The sequence below is a fragment of the Vulpes vulpes genome, chromosome 7 (genome assembly GCF_048418805.1).
Source record: "Vulpes vulpes isolate BD-2025 chromosome 7, VulVul3, whole genome shotgun sequence".
In the NCBI taxonomy this organism is placed as follows: domain Eukaryota; kingdom Metazoa; phylum Chordata; class Mammalia; order Carnivora; family Canidae; genus Vulpes; species Vulpes vulpes.
Window position 1 is genome coordinate 73,010,417 of NC_132786.1, and position 5,747 is coordinate 73,016,163.

Genomic DNA, 5,747 nt, shown 5'->3' on the forward strand with positions numbered 1-5,747 from the left:
CGCCCCGCGCCGCCGCTGGGGGAGGTGGCTCGCAGCGCAGGACGGCGAGGGGTGAGGGCACCCGACACCCCCAGGCTAAGCGCTGCCAGTCGGAGGTGCAGCACACCCCTTTCAGACGCTGTGGGGCTAGAGAGATAGGTGGGGAAACTGAGGCTAGTGCTTAAGGGCCAAACACACTGAACTAGTGTTGACAGAATTTTCTGGATGAACCGGTGTTAGGGCCATCGACAGGGCCTGGGAGTTCTGGCTCTTGGCCCCGGGGTATTGTCCACCTGCAGGGGAAAGGAAGTGTGTGTGCTTGTGATGGACTGAGAGGAAGCAGGGACACTGCCCGGGCCAGTTAGGGAGCAGGCGTGGGGGCTCTCCACTTTACAGGTAGAAAAGCCTCATTGGAAGCCCAAATCCAGGGTCCCAGGGCAAAGACTGAGGCTGCCCCTGACTCAGTGTCCCTGTCACCAGCTCACTTGGCCTCATCTCCTCAAAATGAAGCTGAGCTCAGGAAAAGAGTACCTGGTGAGTCAGACTGTGTCCCCCCTATGTCTGACTCAAGCCAAGGTGATGAGAGGGCAGGGAGAGACTCTGTCCCGTTGTACCAGGGAGCCCCTTGGGCAGTGTGCCCATTTGAGCCACAAGGCCGATCCTTCCAGCAAAAGGGCGGGTTAGCCAGACAGAAACAGGGAGAGCCCAGCGCAGAACAGCCAAGGGGAAACGTGACAGGGCTGGTGGGCAGGGAGAGCCTGAGGGAGCGGGCCAGAAAGCCTAGGCGGGACTGGGCTCAGGGTAAGCCAAGGGCAGCTGGAGGCCTAGGGTATGGTGACAGCAAGGAAACTGAGGCACTCGGAGGAGCTGCTTTGGTGAGGTGAAAGAGCTAGAGAGCATACTTATATAGAGGATATATAGTCTGCAATTCTGTAGCATACATATGTTCCACATCTCCCAGTACCCTTTCTAGGCCAAACTTTCTCAGCTGCCCCAACCTTATTGACCCAGTAAGTCTGGGCCAGACAATCTCCAACCTAAGCTGTGTGTGGTGATTAGAATTCAGGAAGGTTCTGGGACCTTCTCTGAATTATTCTATCTTATTCCTCTTCTACCCCCAGGCATGGTGAAAACGAAGAGGACAGTAGGCATCCTTGAAGGGTGTCTCTTCAAGGGTAGAATGAAGGCAGTCCCTGTTACAGGGCTCAGGAAGAAGTTCAGGGGTTTTGTGGGGGGGCAGTGCTTATGTAAAAGGGGGTCTGGGAATGATTTCTTTCCCTTCTCATAATGTAGGGAGGGGGAGGAGTAGAGAAGGGACCAAAAACAGAAAAGAGACCTGCTGTGTGTGACTTGGGAGGGGGGAGCTCTGGGGGCCCTGATAGTGACAGGCGAGGTATAAATAGCTTGGGTCCTGCGGCTCATGTTCTGTCGGCTGCCTGTGACGAGGTGCTCAGGAATTCCACTCTGCTAGTGGCACCCCCCGTCTCCAGAACTCTCGTTCCCCCATGCCACCTTTGTTCCAGGTCCAAAATCAACCATCCGGCATCAGTACTGACCATCGACTTGAGAGGCTGAGCTCTCCTGTGGAGAGGTGCCCAGCTGCAGACACATGACACATAGCTGGGTCTCACAAGGATGTGTGTGTGTGTGTGTGTGTGTGTGTGTGTGTGTGTGTGTGTAAAAAGGTAGACATTTGATACCCAGTCTGATGTGCCAGCTCAGGGTTCAGTGAGGTTGTCTTTGAAGCCCTGATGAAGAAACTGAGGTAGGGATCTGAGACATCTCTCCTGCAGAGGAGAGAAAGGGGTAGGGTGGGTTTGCATGGAGCTGACAGCCTCTTTACAAACTCTGATGGCTAAAAAAAAAAAAAAAAAAAAAACTCTGATGGCTCACAGTCCTGTTTTGTGGGCATTACCTGAGGTCCCCCAGTAGGTTGAGGGAGTCTGTTGAGGAGGGGAGGATTTTGAGGGGAAGCCAGTGTGTGAAGAAAGAACTCCCAAGTACAGCTTCCCGGCTCTCTCCTCCTCCTTCCCTCACCCCTCTCTCTCCCCTCTCTCCTCCTTCTCCTTCCCTCTTTTCAAGAGAGGTTTGTGTGCGGCTCCAGAGGAGTAAGTGAATGGTTGGCAGACAAGGGCGCCCAGTGCCAAGGATGGTTCCCGGCATCCTTCTCACCCCCTCCCACAGAAACCCGAACCTGTTGCTCTCCAGGATAAATCGGGGCCTGACTCAGGCCCCAGCCAGCCAGTCACAGTCAGCCTGACCCAGGCACAGGCTGGTGACTCAGCCCTCAATATAGCCCATGAGCCTGGGCCCAGCCATGAAAGCTGGAACAGACCGTGCACAATGCTGGTCCTGGGGCCTGCCAAGTGGGGCCCCCTCCCTGAGGAGGGCTGATGTGCTCCTCCCTGAGTCAGGCAGGGGCACAGAGAGGGGTTTATAGGGGGTTTCATCAGCTGAGTATTTGGGGCAGTGCTGGCTGGGGCCACAGGCCTTTTATAGCCCCCCTGACTCACCACCCACTGACCTGTCTCAGGAGACCAGGTTGCCTGGCTCTTCACCTGGCCCTGCCTTTCCCACCAAGGGGCAATGCCTGTCAGCCACTGACAATGGCCATATTTAACTTAGGCTGAGGGCAGCCCGGGTGGCACAGCGGTTTGGCGCCGCCTGCAGCCTGGGGTGTGATCCTAGAGACCCGGGATCGAGTCCCACATTGGGCTCCCTGCATGGAGCCTGCTTCTCCCTCTGTCTCTGTGTCTATGCCTCTCTCTCTGTGTCTATGAATAAATAAATAAAATCTTAAAGAAAAAATAACAGGCTGAGCAGAATCTAAGTGACCAGGTCTAATGGGCCATGTTTGGAAATCTTGTTTTTCTGGAACCAGGGACATTTCTATAGTCACCTGTGATGATACCAGGTTGGCCAAGCTCAAAGTTGGCGCTTTAATCAATCTGTGATACTGACTGTGGCCCTGACTTAGGTCAGGGACACTGTGATAGTGTAGAAAGAGCCATAGGCTGAAATCCAGCCTCTTCACTTCTGGGTCTTGCAACCTTGGGCAGGTAATATTAATGCTTTGGGGCTTCAGTTTTCTCATCTGTAAAACGGAGTTACTAGTACCCTCATAGGACTTTTTTTTTTTTTTTTTTTTAATGTGTGAAGGCGAAAGGCGACAACATGTGAAATGATTAGCACAGTGCCTGGCAACCAATAGGTGATCAGAAAAAAAAAGTGAGTTTGCTTTTTCTGCCGGTACCATGTAGTTTCTAGTGAGCTAGCCCTTCCTCACGGCTTTCCCTATCCCCTGTAGAGCTCATTGCCAGGATCTCTACACTGCTCCCCAATTCCCTTCCCCATCTGCCAGAATCCAAACCGGAGTACTTCTGATCTGTGGAACCGCCCAGGAGTGGCAGGTGGTGGCGTGGGAGAGTCAGAGGTGGCCGTTGTGCAGAAAGGGAGCAATCATGCAGAGTACAGTTGGGGGGAAGGTGTTTGGAGTCCTGATTCTAGCTGTACCTTGGCCCAGGTGTGTGCCTGCCTGTGGCTTCTAAGAGAAACCCTTGCAGACATAAAGCTAGCTTAAGTGGCTGTTTCATATTCAACACAGAGAGGCCTCTCTACCGGGGCAACAGTGTATCAACCAGACCAGGAGGCACAAAGCCCCCAGTGATAAAGAGGATGGCTTTCTAAAGCAAGCCAACAAGAGCAAGTGTCCTAAAGGGAAGAGTTCTGTATTCAAAGCACAAAGGCCGGGGGAAAGCAGGACCACTCTCCTGCCATTGCTCAGGCTCTAGGCTCAGGCCTGGGAAGGAACACACAGCATCCTAACTGGACACTGACGCACACCAGACTGTGACCTCCATCTTGGCTTCTAATTCCAACTTAAATCAGTGATCCTCACGGGTAGGTAATCTTCCAGTCCTTTCCACCACATATGTTCTCTTGCCAACTGGTGGCTGGAATAAAACAGATAAAAAAAAAAACAAACAAACCCAGGGTCTCACTGACACTCAACAGCAAGGGGCTAGTGGTACCAGGTGGGTTGTGAAGGAATTTCTCCAATTTAGGTTACCGCTGAGAACACATGACCTAATGTAACCGAGGGCAGTTCTTCTCTAATTTTACTGTGCGCGCTGATCAACTGGGGATCCTGGTAAAATCCAGATTCTGTGTCAGTAGGTCTGAGATAGAGCCTGAGCATCTGTCTTTCTAACAAGCTAACAATGCTGCTGCTGCTGTTCCTGGTCTGTGGGCCACACTTTGAGTAGCAAGGGGCTAGGCCACCCTAAATCAGTGCTAGTTTCAAAGAGGAGTCATTCAAAGGGAGGTAAAAGGAACACGTGGCCCTGCCCTCAATCTGCCTAGGTGCAGCCTTGTTCATGCAGATTGGTCACGAGTTTAGCACCAGCCCCAGGCCCCCTGGGAAAAGGCCAGGGAAGAGATGAATTTTTTTAAAAGATTTATTTATTTATTCATTCAGAGAGAGCGAGAGAGAGGCAGAGATACAGGCAGAGGGAGAAGCAGGCTCCACACAGGGAGCCCAACGTGGGACTCGATCCCGGGTCTCCAGGGTCACACCCCGGGCTGCAGGCGGCGCCAAACTGCTGCGCCACCGGGGCTGCCCGGGAAGAGATGAATTAATCAAATATTTGGCAGTGCCCACCACAGTGCCTCATTCTTTTTTTTTTTTAATAATAAATTTATTTTTTATTGGTGTTCAATTTGACAGTGCCTCATTCTATAGGTATGTGTTGCTTTGGATATTTGAGTGAATGGAACAAGGTCCTGTGGCATCAGGTAAAAAAGAGGCAGAGAGGAGGGTTCCGGGAAGCCAGCAGTCAGGGTGCTGTTTTGCCCACTGTGGGCTATGTATATACTCACAGGCCCTCCTCTGGGAACAGTCATGTGAAACAACGAATCACAAAGGGTTCCACAGAGATGGAGGAAAACAAGGACTCTCCTAAATTACCCTCATCATCCTGCTTGTCCCCACTTTGACCCACTCTCCATCCTTTGCCCTGCTCTGAATTCCAGGAGACTGACTTTATGTCCCCTAGGCATCTCTGCTCTCTGGCTGCCAGCTGGGATTAGCCAATGAAAGGTGCCAACAGGAAACTGGCAGGTGGGAAGAGGGTATCAGGCTCTGGCAAAGGCTGTACCCCCTGTGGGTCTGGGGTCCCTTTCCAGGCCTCTAGCCCTTGCTTCCTCCCCTCTCCCCTTCAGGGCTGGGAGGGGTGACAACTGTTGCTGGTGCCTGAGGACTTCACTATTCCTTGCTGGTTCTCCTAACTCTGCCTGCATGGAGTCCCTTCACTAAACACTCTTAAAGTTAAAGCTCTAATACACCCCCTATTCACTGCAGGAGCCTACATGATCAGTAAGTCCTCTCTGAGCACGAATCCCATGAGGAGTCACAAGGACTGAGCCTTGAATGCTCACATGCAGATCTTCTCAGGGCACTCTTCTCACTACAGACGGGTATGGGCACAGACCCAAGGGCAAGTCATTTAACCCCCCTCACACAGAGTACCCAGCTCATTCCATTTCCCTGAGCTAGGATGAGCTCCTAGAGACGGGGTTTATATGTGCAGACCAATGCATCTGCGAGTCGGCTGGCAGCACAGGGAGCCACCCTCATCCTGAGGTCATCTGCAGGGTGAGAAATCATATTCAGGAACCAGATCCTTAAGTGAGGTACCTGGTTAAAGGGGGACTGCTCTGTTCTGGTTGTGTTGTGAGGTTCTGTTTAACAAACAAAAAGCCACAAAGTC